Raw genomic sequence first — 25894 nt, forward strand, 5'->3', positions numbered from 1 at the left:
CAGGAGAATAGGTAGGTGCTGGCGGGTATTTCTTCAGTGTCTCTTTGATTGCCAGACATTATTAGAGTGAAAGAGTGCATTTAAGAAATTCAATTCTAAAATATTTAGCATCTAAATTAGTTAATTATTAGAATAAGGATGGCTGGGAAGGCGCTGTGGTGTGACTGTAGTATGGTGGACATTAGTGCAATCCACAGTGACCACATCTACAGCAAGTGTTGGCTGCTTGAGGAACTTAGCCCAGATTTGATGAACTGGAATCCAAGCTGTGGACACTGCAATATACCAATGAGAGGGAGAGGTATGTGGACACTGTGACAGGAGACAGTCACATCCTTGACATTAATTACATCAAATTTCATCCATGGTCAGAAACAGGAGGATGTGATTGCCAGTGAGGCAAATATTGAGATCCAGAGTTTAGATTTGGAGGCACCTCAGGCAATGTCCTTGTCCACTAGTCAGAAGTTAGACAACACCAGGTTACAGTCCAATAGGTTTATTTGAAATCACAAGCTTTCTGAATGCCGCTCCTTCATTGGGTGAAAGAGCCATATGGAAGAGCAGCGCTCCGAAAGTTTGTGATTTCAAATAAACCTGTTGGACTATAACCCAGCATCATGTGACTTCTGACTTTGTCCATCCCAGTCCAATACCAGCACCTGCACATTGTGGCTTATCGAATAGGATGGGGTGCTCCTAGTATGGAGAAAGTGAGAACTGCAGATGCTGGAGACCAGAGTTGAAAAGTGTAGTGCTGGAAAAACACAGCAGGCCAGGCAGCATCCGAGGAGCAGGAGAATCGACGTTTCGGGCATAAGCCCTTCACCTAGTATGGTCAAGTGCACAAATTGCAGGGTGTGTGAGAGAGCTGATTATAACAGTCAGCTTGCCAGCTCCCCTTGTAAGCCATGGTTGCCTCTTCCTCTCCTTAGTACGTTTCTTCTTCCTTGAGATGAATTTCTGCCAGGCTTCCCAAATTATCCTCAGAAATCTCTGCAAAAGCGGCTCCACTGTCTTCCCAGCTAGGCCCCCCTTCCAATTAACTCTGGTTAGCTCCTTCCTCATGTCTCTGCAGTTACCTTAACTTAATTGTAATACCATTACATCAGATTCAGTTTTCTTTCTCTCAAACTGCAGGATGAATTCTACCATATTATCGTCACTGGTCCCTGGGGGTTCCTTCACCTTCAGCTCCCTACTCAACTCTGTCCCATTTCACATCACAAAATCCAGAATTACCTATTCTCTTGAGGGCTCTACCATAACCTGCTCCCCAAAACCATTTTGTAGAGATTCCACAAAATCTTTTTCTTGAAATTCCACTACCAACCTGCACCATAGTGTTATGGTCAATTTGCTCATCCTCCCTACACACACATACACACACACCCCTGCCTACCCCCCCCCACCCCCCCCACCAACTTTCATCCACACAGACAGCATGAATCTTAAACCTATTAGACACTACTTCCTGGATCCCTTTACTTGCCTTGTTGGCAATACTCCCTCCTGTTAAATTTGAAGTAGGTAATCTAAGGGGTGTGACTGCCTCCTGTAACACATTGTCCAGATAACTCTGCCCTTCTCTGGTGTGTTGCAGTGTTCAAAGCTCAGACTCCAGCTCATCAACTCTGAGCCAGAGTTCCTCAATCAAACAACACTTGCTACACCATGAACCACAATGGAGTCCATCAGCTCCCACATCATGCAGCCACAACACATTTCTTGGCCTGGCAGCTCTATTTTACTTACTTAGTTGTTAATTCAACTTTTTAAATATAAAATCATACTGGTCCCTGAATATTTCCTCTTAATCTTAAAGTACTCTATAATAGATAGTCAAATTGGTAACTATCACCAAGCAACGAACTTATGATTTATTTGTGATGTCACTCTTTTGGTCCCTATCCCTGGTTAAAAAGATCAATTCTTTACCGTCTTTATCTCTATGCATGCAGTATTTGTAACAAGATTGATGAGTAGCACAAATATAAATGTATTTTACTTGACACCTATTACAGAGGTGGTGTCACAGGGTGACCAGAACTGGGAACTAAATATTCAAGTTTATTCGGATTTCCAGAAAAATAAACAGAATGAGAAAGGTGGTCCATAAGATTGTTCATAAATGAAGGCTTCAGTGCAGTGGTGAGGAGTTACATAGGTGCATTAAATCATGAAGTAGAATCAGTTTGGTTGGAAATAAGGAACAAGGGAAAAATGTCAGGGGTGGAAGCCATCTATAGGCCTCTGCAGAATTGTCTCACTGTAGAGCAAAGTATAAATTGAGAAATAATGGAGTTTTTTTTTGCAAATCATTATCTTTAACAATGCTGAAATGCTGAAGCTTTTATTTTCAATGGTAGTACAATAGTGTTTAGCCAAGAAAGGCCAGCTTCCATTAGGCTTAAAACAAATTTAACGTACACGGTTTGAATTCCAATCGCAAAGTCAAATTAAATCAATAATTCTTGAATATCTGGTCTCCTATTTCCCTCTTAATCTTTATATATTATGATAGTAAAACTTAAACATGCCTACATCAATGAAAGTATTGTTTTCAGGAATATTAAACAGTTCATATTAATTGCCATTATTTTCTTTGGAATGTTCAACCTAACATTTCCTGTAAAATTTATTGGTGATATTTCTTTCCTTTTATAAATATCTTGTACTCATTTTTGTTTCACAGGACCAAACTTAATAGCTATACTAGTGCTATTTTGATTTTAACCTCTAGTCATTTGGATCTCTGAGTATCCTGTTGAAATCAATAGGGAACAGGCCATTGTAAGTTGTAATTAATTAATAAGATGGTGAAATCACCATGTAAGCTGATACTTGAGCAGCAAAAATATAACTCCAAATATTGCTGGATGTTGTGCCATTTTTTTACACATGCCCAAAGCATACATAGATGGCAGTAAACCAGACCCTGAGAGCTGAATCTTATATTTCTTTGGCTTAGAGTGAGTGTTTGTGTTGAGTTTGTTTTGGAAGGATTCTTGTCATAACTTACTAAACGTGCCTTATTAGCTACTTACCGTACCTCTGTGGCATTCCTCACATCTGGTTTTAGTCCCACCTACCATTTGCCATTCTAGGAACGGCTCATCACTCACTGAGTATCCTCTGATAAACTGACACCCTCCATGCTTGCCCCATCTTAAAAAGGCTGCTCTGTACCCAGACAAGCACTGTCACTGGAGTTAAGCTGCAGGGTTCATGAAATTTGCCTCAGACACAGCAGAAAGGGGGAAATTGGCACCCTGCTTTGCAGGCAGGGACCCAGCAGTCCTGGTGGACGAGTTAGTGCAGATGCAATACATCCTCTTCCCCCAGGACTGACAGTAGAAGCCACAACACAAACCATGCCAGCCTGGTTTGAGGTTGCCACCCGAGTTAAAGCTGTCTTGACCATCTGGAGGAATGCTCAGCACTCTAGGAAGAAAGCCATTGATCTCCTCCACTCTGCTGGAGTAAGTGCCAGCATCTTCTCTCTGATTCTTAACACTTATTTTATACCTGTTATCACACCTGCCTTCCACAAAGGCTCATCCCTCACTTGCTGTGACCCACCCAACTCCGAGAACCACTAACCCTACAGGGCCTCCAGTACTTTCTATTCAGGACATCTCCCCACCTACACCAAACATAACAACTGTGCCACACAATTTCATCTCCACTGCAACCTGCCTCTCTCTCCTTCTGGTAGAAAAACAGCTTTGAGTTGGGCAGAAAGTCTCAAAACAGGTGATGAACTGCCTGATATTTGGCTCTCTACCCCTTATGAGGAGACGACCCCGATTCTGACTGCCTTGGGTGGCTGACTGACTGTACCCAAGCTCTGGGCGGGCACTGAAGGCTGGCCTTAATTTACTGAATCAGAACCCCCTGAGCATATGCTATCTCCCTTAACTTGACTGAGGACTGCTGACAAACATGATAAGTTTCCTGGTGTGGTGTTTGTGGTAAGCGGTAAAGCAGTGCAATCTATTCTGTGAGCAATCAGATAGGCTCAGAGCAGCATGACAGCAAACAAAGAGGTTGTAGGTGCACCCTGGTCCATTCCATGAGTTGAGTGCACATCCCTGAGTGTACAGTGTCCTTGATGCAGTAATATAATGATAGAAGCCAATATAGTGTAAGTTACAGTATTTTAGAACAGAAGCTGACTGAAACTGGATTGGGGACAGGGTCACACAACATAGAAACAGGCCCTCAGCCTGCCATGTCAATGCTGACCAACAAAGACCAAACTACACTAATCCCATTTTCCTGTACTTGTCCATAGCCTACTGTGCCATGGTGTTTTAAGTGCTCATCCAGATATTTCTTAAATGTTGCAAAAGTACCTGCCTCCACAAGCCCAGTCTATCCAATCTCTCCTCATAACAGAGACCTTCCATCCCAGTCAACATCCTGGTGAATCTCTTCTGCACCCCCTCCAGTGCAATCAAATCCTTCCCATAATGTGTGAACACAGTAGTCCAGCTGTGGCTTAACCAATGCTCAATGAAGTTGCAACAAGATTTCCTTGCTCCTGTATAATACACCCTGTCTAATGAAGACAAGCATCCTATATACCTTCTTCACCAACTTATCTACCTTTGCTGATACCTTCAGGGATCTATGGACTTGAACACAGAGGACCCTTTGTTCCCCAGTACTCCTTTAGGACCTATCAATTATTGTGTAAATCCTTCCATTATTAGACCTCCCAAAATCTATTACCTCCCACTTAGCACATTAATCACAATTTATCAGTCAATCAATATCAGACTGCAACCTGACACCATCAATTTTCATGTCATCTGCAAACTTACCTTATACTATCATATTTAAGTCAATAATGTACAAAACAAGTAGCAAGGGCTCCAGCACAATTCTCCCTGTGGTACACTGCTGGTCACAGGTTTCCAGTTACAAAAACAACTGTCCACCATCACCTTTTGTCTCCTGGTTGTAAGCCAATTTTGGATCCAACCTGCCCACTTGCCTTGGATCCCATGGGCTCTCACGTTTTGGCCAAACCTTCTATGTGGGACCTTGTCAAAGGCCTTACTGAAGTCCTGGGTTGGAGTGGTGCTGGAAAAGCACAGCAGGTCAGGCAGCATCCGAGGAGCAGGAAAATCGACTTTTCGGGCAAAAGCCCTTCATCAGGATTTCCAGCATCTGCAGTCCTCACTTTTGCCTTACTGAAATCCTGGTTGACTACACCAACTGCACTACCCTCATCAATATATTTGTCACCTTTTCATAAAACTGAATTAAATTAGTCAGACAGGATCTCCCTCAAACAAATTGTGCTAACTAACTCCGCCTTTCCAAGTGTTAATTAATCACGTCCTTCAGAATTTTTCCAGTAATTTCCCTACAACTGTCAATCAAACTAACTGATCTGTAATTACCTGGCCTATCCCTGCTGTCCTTCTTGAATAAAGGAACCACATTAGCTATCCTTCAGTCATCTGGACTTTACCTGTGGCCAACAAAGTATTAAATATCTCAGTACTTAGCTCATTTGGCGCAATCTGCAGTAAGTTGGGAAGCTGAATATTTATGAGGCAAATTGCAGTGTTAATGAGGTGTTTAACAAGATAAAATTCCCTTAATTCACTACTGCCTACTGAGAAACTTGCCATTCCACTCAGAAAAAGCACAGAAGATGCAGTGAAATGTAGTGTGTCAAGAGACCTCAACAGCTTCGCATCTGATTCTGCCTCATTCTTCACTCATTTTAGATTTTCTACTATTACTCAAAGCATTGGGTACAGGAGTTGGGACATCATGTTACAGCTGTACAAGACATTGGTAAGGCCACATTTGGAATTCTGTGCACAATTCTGGCCTGCTATAGGAAGGATGTCATTAAACTAGAAAGGGTGCAAAAATGATTTACAAGGATGTTACTGAAACTGAAAGGTTTGAGTTATAACGAGAGGCTGGATAGGCTGGGACTTTTTTCATAGGAGCATAGGAAGCTGAGGGGTGAACTTATAGAGGTTTATAAAATCACAAGGAGCATAGATAAGGTGAATAATCAAGATCTTTTCCCCAGAGTAGGGGAGTCCAAAACTAGAGAGCATAGGTTTAAACTGAAAGGGGAAAGATTTAAAAGAGACCTGGGGGGGCAACTTTTCACACAGAGAGTGGTGCATATATGGAACGACTTGCCAGAGGAAATGGTGGAGGCAGGTTCAATTACAGCATTTAAAAGACATTTGGACAGGTACATGGATAGGAAAAGTTTGGAGAATATGGGCCAAAAACAGGCAAGTGAGACTAGTTCAGTTTAACAAATCTAGTTGGCATGGACAAGTTGGGTCAAAGAACCTGTTTCCATGCACGTCTATGGCTCTGACATCTTTGTTCACTAATATCCCATGCATTCTAACCTTTCCCGATCTTATCTTTTGTTCCACTTTCCACTCCTTATTTTTCCACACCTTGGTACTCTGTTCTCACTGAGAATTCTGGGATTGCTCTGATACTGACCCATGTGAGTGGCATTCAAACCATGAACAAGGCAAATGCTACTCTCACTCAAGGTGACAACACATCCTTTGCCATAATACTCTCAACCTTTGAATTTGTCATATATCCAACTGGATCTGGTGTTTCCAAGCTCCAGCAAGATTTCGATATCCTTACTTGTGTCTTCTATAGCAAGAGCTACTTGGGTAGCCAACACAAGCATCTCAAGTATCCTCATTTACTGTAGCACTGGGAATGTATCTCATATGGACAGTCAAATTAGAAAGTGAGTATACAAGATAGACACTAGGAATTTGCACAATGGTGATTTCACTTTAGTTCGCAATTTTCAGTACAATCACTGTCAAAATGAAGATTGGTGAACTATGTTGCTATAACTATTTAGACAATAGGTGCAGGAGTAGGCCATTTTGCCCTTCGAGCCAGCACCACCATTCATTATGATCATGGCTGATCATCCTCAATCAGTATCCTGTTCCTGCCTTATCCTCATAACCCTTAATTCCACTATCCTTAAGAGCTCTATCCAACTCTTTCTTGAAAGTAACCAGAGACTTGGCCTCCACAGCCTTCTGGGGCAGAGCATTCCATACAGCCACCACTGTCTGGGTGAAGAAGTTTCTCCTCAACTCTGTTCTAAGTGGCCTACCCCTTATTTTTAAACTGTGTCCTCTGGTTTGGGACTCACCCATCAGCGGAAACATGCTTCCTGCCTCCAGAGTGTCCAATCCTTTAATAATGTTATACATCTCAATCAGATCTCCTCTCAGCCTTCTAAACTCAAGCATATACATTCCTGAAGAAGGGCTTATGCCCAAAACGTCGGATTCTCCTGCTCCTCGGATGCTGCCTGGCCTGCTGTGTTTTTCCAGCACCACATTTTTCAACTCTGGTACTCCAGCATCTGCAGTCCTCACTTTCTTCAAGCATATACAAGCCCAGTCGCTCCAAACTTTCAGCGTAAAATAGTCCCGCCATTCCGGGAATTGACCTCGTGAACCTATGCTGCACTCCCTCAATAGCCAGAATGTCTTTCCTCAAATTTGGACACCAAAACTGCGCACAATATTCCAGGTGCGGTCTCACCAGGGCCCTGTACAGCTGCAGAAGGACCTCTTTGCTTCTATACTCAATTCCTCTCGTTATGAAGGCCAGCATGCTATTAGCTTTCTTCACTGCCTGCTGTATTTGTTTGTCTTAAATTGCTGTTGATCTAATATTCTTAGTTACAGAAAAGCAATAACCATGGAGTTAAGACATTTTTGAGTGCATTCAGGTTCTGGTTATGATGACTGGATTAGGCAGATGTTGGGGCATTGGGGAGGAAAGGAAAATGTCATGAGAAGACTTCATCAGTGAGTTGCTGCCTGGAAGTTGGTGTAGGAACAATGACAAATTTTGCTACTTGCTATATTCATGCTTCAAAATCTGCTGAGTCTTTGAAATTTTGACCTGAGAAGCCCAATCGCCAATTCCATGACAGTTCTCCTGACTTGGTTCTCAATGTTTGCTTGACCTGATGCTTCGGGAATAGTCCTTATCCCAAGCTGCTATGCACTAATCCAGTAGTCTTACTGCAAAATGTCCTCTGAAATACAGGCCATCACCACCAATAACTATCAAGTTGAAACAGAACCTCATCTTAATGGGGGTAAGTATCCTTTTAAAGTACCACTTCTGGAGAATGCTTTCTAAGGCAATGTTAAGACAATGACTTCCTGCTTCAACAAATAAATTTAGGCAGTGGGCCTTAGCTCAGGCATGTGGCACTCATTAAAACAAATGCTGTGCTTCTTAGTGGTTGCGGGAGATCTGCATACCAAACCATCTCAGGAAGAATTTCACTGTGGCAAATTGGGACATGTGCCAGTGCATTGATAAATTCGACAATGTTGTGCCTGCTCCACATCAGAAAAACAAGTGCAATGATGTTGGCTTTCAGCCTAACTGTTATATTAGATAAACATAAGTGCTGATTACTTGACAGAAGGAAATGATGGGTGCATACTGATCCAATTCATATCCCTCAAAATGGAGCTCCTGTACAATAGGTACATTTATTTCCATGTCATACTAGTTTTTCCGGGGTTGGTGCAAAAGATATAGTGAAGGTATAATTTCCAAATAGTTAAGTTCTTTAGAGTGCCAGAAATTTAAATTATTAAATAAAATAAAATTAATCCTGCCAAACTGTTCACTGTGACAATGGGTTTGAATACCAAAATACAAAATTGTTGGAGTAAAGTTTGATATAACCCTTTTACACAGAGTGTCACAGACTTGTCGAATGGGAAAAGCAAATGAAACTGGCTTAATGCTGACAAAGCAAAGCAGTGAGAATAACTTGCTGAAACGTAATGGGCTAGCTTTTCCCTGTCCCAAATAATTCCTCTGCTCATGCTGATTTATTTTAAAGACAATTTCTCTGTGAAATGACATTTTTGTGAAATAAATAAAGCCATTCAACCACTACATGTTTTCTTGAAAGTACAACAAAATAAATTTTGTTTTTCTATTGTACTAATCTTAATATTTTATCAAACATTGTACAAAGTAAAAGCTTGTACGTAGATAAAGTCACTGGCTTAATTTGTATAATTTTCTTCCTTATTATTTTCAAGGGGAGAAATTAGAAGTCACATGCAATTCAATTATTGTGAAATAAAAGCTAACTGTAAAATGCTATAAGTGCGCACATCCTGTTGGTTTGGGAGGGTGGTACTATCAGAAAGTTATATCAAAACAGGATATAAATTAGGAACAGAGATGTCATCTTAGGCAAATTTACAAAAAAATTAAGAACTTACAGGAAGCTACTACTCTACATATATACATGTCATAACGCTCCAGAAATAAAGCCATTTATCCAACCAGCCCTTGCATCATGGTTATGATTTATGGCTTAACTTAGGCCTTCTTCAATCTTTCCTCACCTAAAAGTACCATTTCAACCATTTGTTTGCTTCTCTCCATATGCTTTTTAGGTCCCCCTTGAATGGTTCTTTCATATGCACTTCAACCACTCCCTGTGATGACAAGTTCCTCATATAAGCTCTTTGAGTAAAGATTTTCTTAAAAGTTCCCATTAGGTATCTTAGTGATCATCTTAAATTGATGGCCTCTGATATTTCTCTACCCCATATGAGAGTACACTCTGGCCTAGATTTTTACTGTCACGGAGAATATCTTTACTGTGGTGAGAAAGCCTGAATTCTGAGTATTGCCCTCAAACCCAGTATTTCTCATTTTCATAGGAGTGAGATCGAGGTTTGTATACAACAGTTTCTGAAGGCAGCTGGCCATTTAAATGACCAAGAACCTCTACTGCCATCAGATTTTGGAGTCTTTGATGTCTGAAACCTGGAGTCTGGAGATTAGATCAAGTGAAAGCAAGTCCATTCTCAGTGCATTCCTTTAGGAGAGCCAGGGCATGCTCTTTGGAGTATTGAGGCATCTCGCTGCAGGTATGGTCCCAGGATATCTTGGCATGGGATGGAGGTCAGGGATCGTTTTGAGAAGGGAAGCCTCATGTATTGTTTGGGACTGGGTCAGCAATCCTTTGGAGAGAGGGTCAGGTATCTTTTGGAACTGTTAACAGTAGAGAAGATTGCACGTAAAATGGGCATAAACACTTGGAACTGTTCAACATGTCAAGACCTCTCAACAAGTGTCATCCTGTCAAGAAGTATGTCAAAATATGTTTATATGCATGAACGAGCTTGTCTTGGTAGTGTACCAAAAACATAGACTTTAAATAATAAAAATATACTCTCTTGTGTGCATTGGCTACTTGTGAATAATCAATGAGTCGGCTTGGTCAGTGAATAGCAAAAGAGTGATGGGTAGGAGTTGCCACTAAATTGGCATAAGAGTATGTGGGGCTATGAGGATGGGTAAAGGAGTATTGGGTAGCACAGGAGACATGGGGGATGAATTAAGTACGTGAGAGTTATACAGGTCGCTTGAGGAAAGTGAGCATGATGGGTGTTAAGTGTGAGGGCTGGAAGCATGTTTTATGTTCCTTTATTTTGGATCTGGTCCCATGCCTCCTATGGCGGAGGTAAGGCACCCTTTGGGAGAGTAAAGCTTCCTTTAGGATTGTGAAAAAGCAAGCTTGGGTATACAAATACATAACATCATTGTGACTGTGCATATGTCAACAAATTGCACAAAAGAAGTGTAGAATTAAATAAAAACAGTACTAAGTATTCCTGACAGCCTGTTCACAACTGATTTCCCAAATTATCATTTTCACAACAGAGTTCCTACCAATTGAGTATTTTGATGGAGAACTCCGACTGCTTATTGAGTTTATTTATATAAGGGATTAAGCATTCAAGGATTAAACACTGAATTGGTAGCCAATCTATGAACAGACTATAGCATATTCTGAGATTCAAGTATATGATGTAAAGATTTTCTTGACAGTGAAAAGTAAACTTCATTCTCCCATACTTTGTAAACAAAGCGGTTGTGTTATTTCTTAAATAAAACTCACCAATGCAGTTTTTTTTTAAGAACTTGCTATATTATTCACCAATAATATCTTGACATATTGTGATTATTATAAACACTATTCCTTTTATTGCATTCTCCACATCAACTTAATCCCTTGCAGTGGTTTCCTATCTTCATTTATATTATCATTGGGCTACCTTTTTAGCATCTATCCTATCACCATGAATTTAGAAAAATGTCCTAAACTGATGGTGTATCCAATAATATATTACTCTGGAACTGAAATGGGGAACATGGGAATAATAATCCACAGGTTACTTTATAAAACAATATTTTAAGTTATTTCCTCTCTAAATCTTAAGTCAAATTCTTTTAAGTATTCTAGTACACAGAGGAATTTCTACCACCTCTTGGTAGGATACCCCTCTAATAGAATCATAGAGTCCTACAGCACAAAGACAGGCCTTTCGACCCAAACTGGTCCATGCCGAACAAAATGTCCATCCACGCTAACCTCATTTCCCTGCACTTGGCCCATATACTTTTAAACCTTATTATCCATGTAATTGTCCAATGCCTTTTAAATGTTATTAATGTACCCTTCTCAACCACTTCCGCTGGTAGCTCATTACATATTTATACCACCCTCTGTGCAAAAATGTTGCCCCTCAGGTTCCCTTTTATTCTTTCCACTCTAACTTTAAACTGATGCCTTCTAGTCCTCGATTCCCTAACCCCGGGAAAAAGACTGAGTCCATCCACCCTATCCATGCCTCTCATGATCATATACACTTCTATAAGGTTCCCCCTCAGTCTCCTGCACTCTAAATAAAAGAGTTGTAACTTGTCCAACCTTTCCCTATAACTCAGACCTTTGAGTCCTGGCAAGATCCTTGTAAATTTCTTCTGCACTCTTTTCAATTTAATAACATGCTTCCTATAGCAGTGTGTCCAAAGTACATAATACTCCAAGTGCAGCCTTACCGAGATCCTGTGCAATTGCAACATAACTTCCCAACATTTATACTCAATGTCTTGAATGATGAAGGCCAGTGTGTCAAAAGCCTTCTTCACTACCTGTGACTCCACTTTCAGAGAACTGTGCACCTGGATTCCAAGGTCCCTCTGTTCCGCTGCACTCATTAAGGCCCTACCATTCACCATGAAACTCCTTCCTTGATTTAACTTTCCAAAATGCATCACCTCACACTTGTCTATATTACACTCCATTTGCCATTTCCCAGCTAATCAAGGTTCTGATGCAATTTCTGATAGCCTTCCTCACTGTCCACAATACCGTCTATTTTAGTGTCATCTGGAAACTTACTAATCATGCCTTGTACATTCTCATCGAAATCATTGATACAGATAATAAATAGCAATGGGCATAGCACCAACCCCTGAGGCACACCACTAGTCACAGGCCTCCAGTCCAACAAGCATCCTTCCACTATTACCCTCTGCTTCCTACCGTCAAGCCAATTGTGTATGTAATTTGCTAATTTCCCCTGGAGTCCTTGGAATCTAACCTTCCAAAGCAACCATACCATGTGGCACCTTATCAAAGAACATTCTGGAAACCATATATACTACTTCTTACGCCCTGCTCTCATCAACCTTTCTGGTCCCTTCATCAAAGAACTCTAACAAATTTATGAGCCATCATCTCCCATGTACAAAGTAAATAATCATTCTTGTTCCTTGTAAATTGATCACTTGCCAGTTGTTTGACAGAGGTCAGCACTTAAGTTAGTGAAATAAAATCTTTCTGTATTCCTATGGAGGTGGGGGTGAATTCCAGGATGATAAGTTGCCTTCCAAAGATGCTATAGAACAGCTGAAGGTCATTTTTCTGTGGAATGGTGAACATCCAGAAGTCATGGACCACATTGGTACCATCGGCTTTTGGTAGAAAGGGAAGTGTGGTCCTACAGTCAAAATTTAAGAAGCTAGCTAGAAAGTTAGCAAGCAGGAGCTCAAATGTATTCATCCCTGGTTTACCTCCAATGCCACGTGCAATTGCATAGAATAGAAGGATAATGCAGATGACTGTGTGGCTTGAAAGATGGTCCAGGAGGGAGGACTTTAGATGTCTCAGACTCTGTGACTGGCTCTGGGGAAGATGGCACCTGTTCAAATTGGACACATAGGACCTGAGCAGAGCAAGAGTGAATGGGATGTTTTAATAGTTCTATTGTGAGGGCTTTAAACTAACACATGAGGACTATGAGAACAAAGAAAGAATATTAAAGAGGATTACTGAGGTGCACAAAATACTTGGAGAAATGGATAGCACTTGCAGAGACAATTAGATTAGATTACATTACAGTGTGGAAACAGGCCCTTCGGCCCAACAAGTCCACACCGACCCGCAACCCACCCATACCCCTACATTTACACCTTACCTAACACTACGGGCAATTTAGCATGGCCAATTCACCTGACCTGCACATCTTTGGACTGTGGGAGGAAACCGGAGCACCCGGAGGAAACCCACACAGACATGGGGAGAACATGCAAACTCCACACAGTCAGTTGCCTGAGGCGGGAATTGAACCCAGGTCTCAGGCGCTGTGAGGCAGCAGTGCTAACCACTGTGCCACTGTGCCGCCCACAAATGAAAAGTCATTGAGTCATAGAGTCAGAGATGTACAGCACAGAAATAGGCCCTTCTGTCCAACCCGTCCATGCCGACCAGATATCCCAACCCAATCTAGTCCCACTTGCCAGCACCTGACCATATCCCTCCAAACCCTTCCTATTCATTTACCTATCCAGATGCCTTTTAAATGTTATATTTGTACCAGCCTCCACCACTTCTTCTGTCAGTTCATTCCATACACTCACCACCCTCTGCATGAAAAGGTTGCCCCTTAGGTCTCTTTTATATTTTTCCCCCTCACCCTAAACCTACGCCCTCTAGTTCTAGTGAAGTTAGGGTATCATTGCTCTAGAGTCATAGAGTCATAGAGCTGTACAACACAGAAACAGACCCTTCAGTCCAACTCATCCATGCCAACCAGATATCCTAAATTAATCTAGTCCCATTTGCCAGCATTTGGTGCATATCCCTCCACACCCTTCCTATTCATATACCCATCCAGATGACTTTTAAATGTTATATTTGTACCAGCTTCCACCACTTCTTCTGGCAGTTCATTCCATACACTCACCACCCTCCACATGAAAAACGTGCTCCTTATGTCCCTTTTAAATCTTTCCCCTCTCACAGTAAACCTTTGCCCTCTAGTTTTGAACTCCCCAACCCTGGGAAAAAGACCTTACTATTCAGTCTATCCATGCCCCTCATGATTTTATAAACCTCCGTAAGGTCACCCCTCAGCCTCTGATACTCCAGAGGATATACCCCCAGCCTATTCAACCTCTCTCTATAGCTCAAATCTTCAACCCTGGCAACATCCTTGTAAACCATTTCTGAACCCTTTCAAGTTTCGCGACATCCATCTAAAAGCAAGGAGATCAGAATTGAACTTAGTATTCAAAGGTGGTCTGACCAATGTCCTGTACAGCTCCAACATGACCTCCCAACTCCTAAGCTCAATGCACTTAACAATAAAATAAAAGCGTACCAAATGCCTTTTTCATTACCCTGTCTACCTGCAGTTCCACTTTCAAGGAACTGTGAACCTGCACTGCAAGGTCCCTTTGTTGGGCAACACTCCCCAAAACTTTACCATTAAATGTATAAGTCCTACCTGATTTGCCTTTCCAAAATGTAGCACCTCACATTTACCTAGATTAAAGTCCATCTGCCACTCCTCAGACCATCAGCCCATCTGATCAAGGTCCCATTGTACTCTGAAGTAACCTTCTTTGCTGTCCACTACACCACCAATTTTGGTGTTATCTGCAAATTTACTAACCATACCTCCTATATTCACATCCAAACTATTTAGATGACAAAAAGCAGGTGACCAGCACCGATCCCTGTGGCACACCGCAAGTCATAGGCGTCCAGTCTGAAAAACATCCCTCCACTATCACTCTCTGTCTCTTACTTCTAGCCAATTTTGTATCCAAATGGCTAGTTATCCCTGTATTCCACGGGAATCCATCCTTGCTAATCAGTCTGCAGTGTGGAACCTTGTTAATGCCTTACTGAAGTTCATGTAGACAATGACCACTGTTCTGCCCTCATCAATCTTCTTCATTATTTCTTCAAAAAACTCAATCAAGTTAGTGAGACACAATTTCCGACGCACAAAGCCATAACATTAACACAAATCAAAAACACCCCTCCCGCTCCTCACTTGCCCCCCTTTCTATCCTTCCTATAGCATCTATACCCTGGAACAGTCTTATCCATCCCTGAGTCTGTAACAGCTATGATATCCCACTCCCCTTTTCCCAAAAATGCCCTGAGTTCATCTACCTTACTTGTCAGCCTTTTTGCATTGAAATAACCACAGTTTAATTTATCAGTCCTACCTCGTTCTCTGCCTTGCTCCTGCCTGTTTTCCCAACAGCACCAGCATCAGACTGATCTCTTTTCTCACTATCTCTCTGGACTCCCCCCATCCCCAAACCCAGACAAAGACAAAAACTATGTGTTGTATTTTTTGAGCAAATAAAACATCTACATCTTTTGTTGGATTTTACTTATTTTTATTTCAAACTCTTTAAAATCAGCATTTTCAGATTTCAGGTAGCTTTTGTTCAAAGAAAATCACTCTTCCAATACTTTAAAATTCCAATGTTTTCTTATTTCCTCTAAGATACTAATTCATGCAAATAAATATTTAGCATGAGCAAATCTTATTATCTGGGATTAAAGATGCACTGGAAAAGCTCAAATAGCATCAGGAAAACTTGGGACACATGCATATGTAGTGTGTTTAAATTCAGGGATTAGTTTTAACTAAGCACTAGAGCAAAGACATTCTTAGTTACAATGTGGTGCAGAACAAGTAAACGCAGTTTTTAAAAATAAAAGTGATACTACAAATAAATTATTTGTAATCTGGCAATTATTAATCTGGAGACCAGGACCCAGGCTCAAATCCTGCTATGACAGATGGTCGAATTTGAATTCAGTAAAAATTTGCAGTTAACAATCTATGATGACCATGAAATGATTGTTCACTAATATCCTTTAGGGAAGGAAACTGCCATCCTCGCCTTGTCTGCCAACTTATGATTCCAGACCCACAGCAATGTAGTTGACTCTCAACTGCCCTCTTGGTAAATAGGGATGGGCAATGTATGCAGTACTAGCCAGTGACCCTTAAATCCTGTGAATGAATGATAATAATAATAAAAAAACTTTTTAACATATATTTGACTAACTTGCTGAAGTTTTTTGAAGAGTACCGGAAAGGGCTGAGACTTCCATTAGAACCAAAGATGGTGCACAATTCAAATTTTCCAACAATAAAAATGGTTTTATACTACTTTTATAGATAACAAGTTTTCAATCACAGTTTTTCAAACATATCTTTATATAGCAGTGTTCACATAATTTACATTCCAGATCCATGGCAATGACTATATTATCCAATTATAATTGAACTAGCACGCAGGATTGTTATCCAATCATTCATAACACGTTCACATCTTCTAATTGTAAATACGTACTTGTGATTATCAAAAAAAATGTCCTTCATCTACCTAATTCAAGAGAAAGCAACAAAGTCTAAATTGGGATTACTGGGTATGCTTGTGAATGCACTGGGTGTAGTAAATAACATAAGGGAGTTACAGGCACAGATTGTCATGTAGAAATATGATGTTGTAACAATAACAATGCTTAAGGAAGGGCTGGACTGGGCATATTCCTATATGCAAGGTGTTCAGAAAAGTTAGGGAAGGAAAGGAGGGGGTGGGGTTGAGGTATTGATTAAGGAAAACATTGAAGTGCTTGATCTCCTAAATGACTCAAGGATAGAATCCTTGGTTACAGCTAAGGAATGAAAACGGTGAAATTATATTGGTCAGTGTAGACTATAGGCCATCAACTAGTGGGAAAGATTTATAGGAACAAATCTACAGGGAAAATACAGGGGATGTCAATATAATAGAGGTAGAATTTAACTACCTGAATGTCGACTGGGCCTGTGGTAACGTTAAGAAGTGAAAGAAGCAGGTACGGCCAGCAACACATCGGTGCTGTGGGAGACTGCCAAGGCCTATGCATGGGGTTTGATTATTTCTTACTCTGCGACCTGGAAGCGACAGAGGGGAGAACAGCAACGTTTGCTTGAGGCTCGCCTGAAGGTGGTTGGGACAGCACACTTTGATAAGCCATCTGTAACTAAATTACAGCAGATTACAGCCCTTAGGGCTACTTTGAATGCTGCATTTACCCAAACAGCAAAGAGCGAAATCTCTTTTGTGAAACAGAGATTATTTCAGTATGGTGACAAACCGGGTAGATATCTAGCTTACTTGGCCAGAAAGAAGACAGCCCCCCAATCTATTACGCCCATCAGAGAGAGTGCTGGTACTCTTACTTGCAATGCCAAAACGTTTAATGCAGCATTTAAGAAGTTTTGTTTTGAACTGTATCAGTCAGAGGGCTGTGAAGATAGAATGATCAAGATGTAGTCTTTTTTTAAGACCTTGGACCTTTCAGGTGTAACCTTAGAGCAGACATCCTTTTTGAGTGCCCCCCCCCCCGACAATTCAGGAAGTACAGGAGGCGGTGAGGCTGTTCCAGAGTGGTAAAGCGCCCGGTCCGGATGGATTTCAAAGTGAGACTCACAAAGAGTTTATAGACAAGCTGGCCGGACCACTCTTGGATATGTACAATTACTCATTCAGTCAGGGTTGCCTCCCATCTTCTTTGAGAGAAACAAATATTTCTCTTATCCTTAAGAAAGGAAAAGCCCCAGAAGATTGCACTTCGTACAGGCCCATATCATTACTGAACGTGGATTTTAAAACCCTGTCGAAAATGCTAGCGTTAAGGCTGGAGAGGGTCTGTTTGTAAAGGAGAACTAGACAGGTTTGATTAAGGGTCATATGCCTACCAATAACATTAGAAGAGTATTAAATATGGTCCAAATTTGCCAGCAAAGAACGATCCCGGGTTTGGTAGTCTCCCTGGATGCAGAGGAAGCATTTGATCAGGAGGAGTGGCCTTTTATGTCATGGAATGGTTTGGTCTTGGAGGGGATTTTGCCAAATGGGTGGCAGCGTTGCATAGCGATCCGAAAGCAGCAGTTCTCACTAATGGTATAAGGTCAGATAGTTTTAGTGTTGGCAGAGGCTGCTGACAAGGGTGCCCTCTCTTGCCACTATTATTTACATTGGTGATCGAGCTGCTGGTGGAGGCCATCCAGATGGATCCCAATATAACTGACCCGGAGGTAGAGTCAGGCAGGTATAAAATCACCCCCTATTCGGATGACGTCCTTCACTTTTTAACTGATCCAATGACATCTGTGCCCCGCTTACTACAAGTGATTAATCTATTTGGTTTGTTTTCAGGGTATAAAATTAATTTCATGAAATCAGAGGCCATGCCTGCAGGTGGGGGGGGGGGGCGGGGGGGGGGTCTTAGTAGTATATCCAACTTTGGGGATGGAACCCATTTCCCTTCGCGGTGGTCACAGGGAGGTTTTCTGTATTTAGGTTTTTTTATCACCCCTGTTTTCGATCAACTATATAAAGCCAACTATGTTCAGTTGTTAGAGAAGATAAGGCAGGACCTTCGGCACTGGGAAGAACTTCCGATATCTTGGTTGGGTAGAATAGCTCTGGTTAAAATGAATGTTCTTCCTTGCTTATTATATCCCATGCAAATGCTCCTTTTGATGCTGCCAAGGCAAACACTGTGCAGGCTTTACAGCTGGCTTGGATCTTTTATTTGGCATCATAGGCGGCCTCTTATAAAGCTGGATAAATTGCAGCTTCTGCAAGGGAGGGGGGTCAAGATTTTCCAGACTTTAGGAAGTACCAATTGAGTTCCTTGTTATTCTATGTGGCTGAATGGCCTGTCAGGACCTGCGATCAATTTGACCAGATATTGAGGTCTCCCAGACAAAATGCCCCATCATTAATTTGTTGTTTATGGACAAGATGAGAACTGTTATGGATCACTGTAAAAACCTGATTGTCCTAAACACAGTTAAAGCATGGAGAATGATGCGTCAGGGCGAGGGAAATTTACAAAAAACTTCCCTTTCATTCACATAGTGGGAATGTTGGGATTCCAGGTGGGGTCAATGGACTCTGGCTTTAAGCTCAGGGAGTCCAGAGGAATCTCCTGTTTGGGAGATCTATTTGACCAGGAGGTCATGAAGTCCTTCAAACAACTGAGTCAGAAGTTCGAGTTACCTAAGAAGGATCTCTTTCATTACTTCCAGGTTAGAGACTGCGGACAAAAAAAGACTACATTGATGGTTAATCCCTACAAATTGGACATGGAGAGGAGAGTGCTCTGGTCTATGGGTGCCCTCTCGGTTAGCACTCTCTATCACTTGTTAGGTAGTAATGTTTCGAAGGACGTTTTACGGCTATAAAAACCCTGGACTCAAGAATTAGGAGTGGAAATCTCCTCAGAGATGTGGGAGGATATCTGGGAAAATGTTAAGAAGATCTTGATTTGTAATACGACCCAGGCTATTCAACTGAAGGTACTCCATACGGCTCACCTGACACCAAAACGGCTTGCAAAATTCAAGACAGGAATGTCCCCAGTGTGCCCCAAGTGCAAAATGGAGATTGGGACTCTTACTCACTGTTTGTGGTCATGCCACAAATCTGCAGGTATTGGGTTGACATAGCGACTGCTTTGGTAAAGGTTTTGGGAACTGAGGTTAGGTTGGATCTGGTGTCCCACCTATTGGGTCTCCCAAATCTTCCCTGCCTGGATGCGTATGGGAAGAAATTGTTTAATATTCTATCTTTTTGCGCAAGGAAGAATATCCTGATGAGCTGGGTGTCGGAGAATCCCCCAGGACTATCGAGTTGGCGTAGGATAGTTATGGAACACATTCCCCTGCACTTCCTTATGAGTATGGTGCACCAGAAAACGAAATTGTTTTACAGAACATGGCGGCCTTTTTGAATTATATTGATGTGGATATATTGGCTATTTTATTCAGAACCTTTGTTTAGCCGTGAGGACTGTGTTTGTCGGTTTGGAGGCCCCTGGGAGGAAGGATCCCGAACAAATACAGGTCTACTTACTATTGTTCCCAGTGGTTGGGAGCTGTGATGAGATTGTGCTGAGTGCAGTAATTTAATTGAATATCATTTAAGTTACCTTGTTACAATTTGGTTTAATTTTATTTCGTCTGTTTATTTATTTTTCTTCTTTCTCCTTGATTATTTATTGAAGTGTAGACTTTATAGGGTTTTTTTGTTTTTTTGTGTTTCTGCCATCTGTGGAGTAGATTAGTAGGTTGTTTGTGAAACTTGAAAGGATTCAGAAAAGATTTACAAGGATGTTGCCAGGGCTGGAGGATCTGAGCTACAGGGAGAGGCTGAACAGGCTGGGGCTGTTTTCCCTGGAGCATCGGAGGCTGAGGGGTGACCTTATAGAGGTTTACAAAATTATGAGGGGCATGGATAGGATAAATAGACAAAGTCTTTTCCCTGGGGTCGGGGAGTCCAGAACTAGAGGGCCTAGGTTTAGGGTGAGAGGGGAAAGATATAAAAGAGACCTAAGGCGCAACTGTTTCACACAGAGGGTGGTACGTGTATGGAATGAGCTGCCAGAGGATGTGGTGGAGGCTGGTACAACTGCAACATTTAAGAGGCATTTGGACGGGTATATGAATAGGAAGGGTTTGGAGGGATATGGGCCGGGTGCTGGCAGGTGGGACTAGATTGAGTTGGGATATCTGGTCGGCATGGACGGGTTGGACCGAAGGGTCAGTTTCCATGCTGTACATCTCTGACTCTATGACTATGACTCTACTATAAATTGTCATACTATTTTGTACTGGTTTTGTAATTTTGTAAAAAACCTAAAATCTTTTCAACAAGAATATTTATTAAAAAAAAGAGTTATAAGAAGCAAACATTCCTAGTCTGTGTTCAGCAAAATTTCCTGCAGACTGCGTCTGGTCACAATCGAAGGGATCCACTTTTAGACCTGGTTCCTGTAAATGAGATGGGCCAAGTACATTTAGTGTCAGTGGGGGACCATTGAGGAGTCAGTGACCATTGTAACATAAAGAATGATGATAGAAAAAGACAATGAGCAATCCAGAGTAAAAATGATTAAATGGGGGAGAACCTACTTCAAGGAGGAAAGAACAGAGCTCAGCCTGACAGACCAGAACAAAAAGTTGATTTGGAAATCTGTAACTGAACAATGGGCTACTTTGAAAGAGGAAGTAGTTCAGGCACAGTCAAGGTATATCCCCTGAAAATGAAAAGGGAGGATAAACAAATCCAGAAGTCCCCAGATGAAAAAGGATATAGAAATTAAAATGAAGAAGTAGAAGTGTGCTAATGACAGGTGTCAGTTAGAAAATACAAGTGAGAAACCAGAGGATTACAGAAGTTTAGAAAGGAGGTGAAAAGGCAAAATTGGGAAGTAAAGAGGGATTATGAGAAAAGACCGGTGACCAGCATAAAGGGGAATCCTAACGGATTCTATAGACACATCAAAAAGGTGGTAAGGGGAGAAGCAGAGCTGGTTATGGATCACATGGAAGAAAGAGCTATAGCTGTGGAGTTAAATTTGCATCAGTCTTTACCAAAGTGGTAGATACTACCATGGCTACGGTGACAAAGAAGAAAGTACTTTCACTGAATTGATAAATTGACAGGGAAGATGCTTGTGTAACTTATCAATACTTGAAGTTGATAAGGAACTGAGACCAAATGCGACACATCCAAGCATGTGAAAGGAACCAAGAGGGGCAATGTCCAGAGTCATCAAGGCTTTCCTAGACTCAGGAGAGATTCCAGAAAATTGGAGAATTGCAGACATTATTCCCTTGTTCAAAAAATGCTAGAAGGCCAGACCCAACAACTACAGACCAGTTATTTTGACTTCAGTGATGGGGAAACTTCTACAAACAATTATTTGGAATACCCATCAGTCGTCACATGGAAAAGATGGATTGTTTTGGAAGTCCAGCATGGATTTCTAATGTTTAACTAATTTGCTGGATTTTTTAAAGAGGTAACAGAAAGGGTTGATGAGGGTAATACTATAGATATGGATCATGCAGATTTGCAAAAGACATTCAATATAATGCCACATAATACTAAACGTAAAGTTAAGGCAATAGGTGAAAAGGCTTCCTTACATAATTTAACATTAAAATATCACGTTGGGAGCACAGTGTGTAATAATACTTGCTATGTTTGATCCTGCTTATTAACAAGGATAGGACTCTGGACAGGGCACTCAGATCAGTTCATGGGTCATTGACTAATAGTGGTCTCTTGCTGAAAAAGCAGAAAGGCAGGCAGAAGTGAGAATGTTAAAGGCTGTACCAACAATATATAATTTAAAATTAATTCATGGGACAAGGGCATTACTATTAGGAAGCGAGTTCCAGGATTGTGACCCAGTGGTACGGAAGGCATGGTGAATGGACTGATGGAAGGGGAAATTCACCATGGACAGTAGAGAGGGAAGGTTGTTGGCAAAAACTAAGAGGCACAGCTGAAGAAAGTTGCACAGATAGGATAGATAGTGGTTGGAGATCAGCAGGAAATCAAGGTTACACACTGGTATGTAGGCAAACAGCTTGGAAAGGAGATGGAATTGAGGCTGAAATGGAAAAGCTTGGGTTCAATAGAATGATCTTATACACAGAAATTATATCAGAGAAACATGCCATTCAACGGAAGAGGACTATGTCAGCATTTAATCTTCCAGATGATCATGGGCTAGTAACATTTGCCTACAAGGGTGAGGAAACTGTAAAAATAGGTTTGAGTAAAACCTATCAAAAGCAGGATAAGAAATTGAAATTTCCAGTGAAATTGAATGTTCTGGGAAAAGAAGCAAAATTACAGTTCAGCAAGTGACTTCAAAGTTTGCACAAGTACTTGTATGCCATAAATATTTTTATTAATTAAAGAAAAGAAGTATGGTGTAACCTCAACTTCTATTTTGAGTGACACTACAGAGCAACAGCTGGAACACAGAACAAATTGTTTTCCTATAGTGACATCTTGTGGCTGGAACATGATCTTCTTCGAAATTTATATGAACAGGAGATACAGATTTCAATAGACAAGAATAAAAGTAATTTATTACATTACAAAAGTTTGTTTCCCTTTGAGTTCTAGTTTGGATTTAGAATATTTAAATGTTTTTTTTAAAGAAAACTCAGAAAGAAGGAAGAAAGATTTTAATTTCTATAGCACTTTTCAAAACCGATAGAATGTCTCAAATGCTTTTGTGAAGTGTGATCACTGTTTCAATGTTGTGGCAAGCAACTTGTCCACAGCAAGCTTCCCACAATTAAGAATGTGTTAATCACTAGAAAATCTCAAATAACTTTTGTAATGTTAACCTAGGGATATATTTCCAGGAGACCAAGAATAAATACCTTTTGTGTCTTTGTAGGATCTTTCACATCCACCTTAGAGGGCTGATGGTACCTTCTGTTTAAAGAATAATTGAACAAACTAAGGGGATCTGCATGATAAGAAAAAGTATCAAATTAAAAGCAGTTCATGTTTCCTCATACCTTTGCAACCTTGAGTTAATAAACCATCACAACGAAAACTGTGGGCTTTTTTGCCCCAAAAATATGACATTTAATGTTGTGGGAATTTTGTCATGAGTTTCTGCCAAAACAAAAGTTATGTGCTTCTATTGTCATTTTGTAAGACTCTTTGGGCTGAATTTTACCAGAAATTGGGTAAGTGTCAATTTCTGGGAGTTTCGCAAAAGGTCTCTTTCCATAAGTACTAGGAAGTTTTTGCATCTGCAGCTTGACCCATTATCTATGCACCACAACCCTGTGGAGCCCCTCTCGCACTATTGTGTGCTCAACAGTACTCATTACTGCTGGTACTTCCCAGGATTCCCAGTGCTGGTGCCATTTTTAGGCCAAGTTACTCCATAGGCCACACACTAGCAGCCAGAAGCTACTTTATTGTGCATTTAGTGAGAGCAAAACCCAACCGAAAGAATTCTGAGTATATTTAGGTTACACAGCTAACATCTCATTGCAAACTCAAGCTCACATTTGTACAATCTTTCTATCATCACCTATATGATTGAGAGTAATTGTGACTGAAGTTATAAGAACCAAGCAACACAGGTTACCAATCCTTAATATCATCCCATCTTAGAAACCTATTCAAGGGAGTGCTACTCTTCCTCTGTTGTCCAACATAGTGTAACATGTTTTCATTGTTCAATGTAGGGGTATCTCATACAGGAAAGCCTTCAAATGTTTAAAAATATTCATGTTTATTCAGTGAAAGCAAAGCAAAGTAAAAACCAAGAAATACTGTATTTGCTTCTGGGAATCACAGTGTTTCTTGCCACACAATAAACAACAAATTTACAATCGATGAATGATCACTGCATCTAGATCATGTCAAATGGAGCTGGGTATTAATTAAGTCCTGTGTGACTTGTTGCACCTGATGCTGCACTGCTGCATCATACAAAAAGTGATGTTCCTGTCCCTCAGTACATTCCTCAGGAGACTGGTACCTCCCACCTCAGCATGCATCCCATCATATCTTTGCTTGCTCCAAATATGATTATGCTAGGATTATGCAGCACACTCTGCCTGGAACAATCCCCAGACTGAACCAAACATCAGAATGTTAATTTCTGCAGGCCTAGCATCTGGTCAGTGATCAACCTAGTTGAAAAATAATCTATATTGTATTTACTTTTGCTCTCACTTAGGCAATACCTAAATTGAGCCATTGGTCATGATCAAATAATCGCTGCTGCACCTTGCAGATGGAATTAGCCAACTTTTGGGAACACCTACTGCCCAAACTGTGGCATTAACCTTATGACAAGAAAATGAGATCAAGTATGTAATCCGGCACAAATTGCATCAGATACAGCCTTGATACATTTATGGATTGAGGATTGTGAGATCCTACCCAGATCCCCAGTGGATCCTTGGAATCAGACAGTTGCATTAAAGTTTAGTGCAACTGTCACCTTGATGGCAACTTAAATAGGATTGCCACCCACCTGTTCAGGGTGCAGATCCTGCTCCAGAAGATCTGTGATGGTGTTTCAGGACATCCTCAGTCTGTGGTGGCATTGTACCTCACTCATCTGGAGAAAATCGAGGATGATATATTCTCTACATCAGCAGGATGTTCCTCAGAGTAATGTCAACTGTGACTTCTGTATGGTGAAGCAGTATGGTGGCTGCTGGAGATTAGTTCTGGGCTGGCTGGCGAATCTGTTCCCCCTCAATTCCTCAGTGTCATTGTGGCACCAGAGCCACCGTGACAATGACCCCTCCTGTGGCTGGATCCATTGGTCACAGCTCCAAAGTGCTCAATAGCAGAAACAAAACAGGTCCTTAGTAAAGTGAGCAGTCAGCACTAGTGAGCACTAGTTACCTGGCGAAGGGGCAGCGCTCCTAAAGCTTGAACTTCCAAATAAATCTGTTAGAGTATATCCTAGTGTTGTATGATTTCTGACTTTGTCCGCCCCAGTCCAACACTGGCACCTCCACATCACAAATATTCACATCATACACAAAGGGCAGGATAGTATCAGACTTCCAAACATTGTGAAGGGTGGGTCATGGAATGACCCTAAATGAGCCTTTGACATAGAGGATATTATTCTAGATAAGGCAGCACAAGTCACTTTGCGGAAGATCGTAATTAATGAAAACACCTTTCTTCACTCTGGGGGCGGGACTGTCAGTCTATGGGCGGGGCTTTCAGTCTGGTGTCGGGTCAGTCAGTGGGCGGGACTGTCATCTGGGGGCGGAGCTGCCGCTCTGTGGGCGGGGCTGCCATGCAGTGGATGGGTTTCGGCAAAAGTCAGGACTACAGA

General features: G+C 41.3%; 1 protein-coding gene across 1 annotated transcript in view; it reads right to left on the reverse strand.

The window, feature by feature from the left end:
• The window catches only part of LOC122555247 (capZ-interacting protein), a 101095-nt gene extending 75755 nt beyond the window's left edge, over positions 1–25340 (reverse strand). Inside the window, exons 1-2 of the mRNA XM_087992719.1 lie at positions 25070–25340; positions 23448–23536 (exon numbers count right to left, since the gene is read on the reverse strand). The gene's annotated coding sequence lies outside the window, so the exon portion shown is untranslated. The remainder of the gene's footprint in view (positions 1–23447; positions 23537–25069) is intronic.
• Between the last annotated feature and the right edge of the window lie 554 nt (positions 25341–25894).

The sequence above is a fragment of the Chiloscyllium plagiosum genome, unplaced genomic scaffold (assembly GCF_037043375.1).
Source record: "Chiloscyllium plagiosum isolate Xiang-an unplaced genomic scaffold, Cpla_swu_hap1 HiC_scaffold_12, whole genome shotgun sequence".
In the NCBI taxonomy this organism is placed as follows: Eukaryota; Metazoa; Chordata; class Chondrichthyes; order Orectolobiformes; family Hemiscylliidae; genus Chiloscyllium; species Chiloscyllium plagiosum.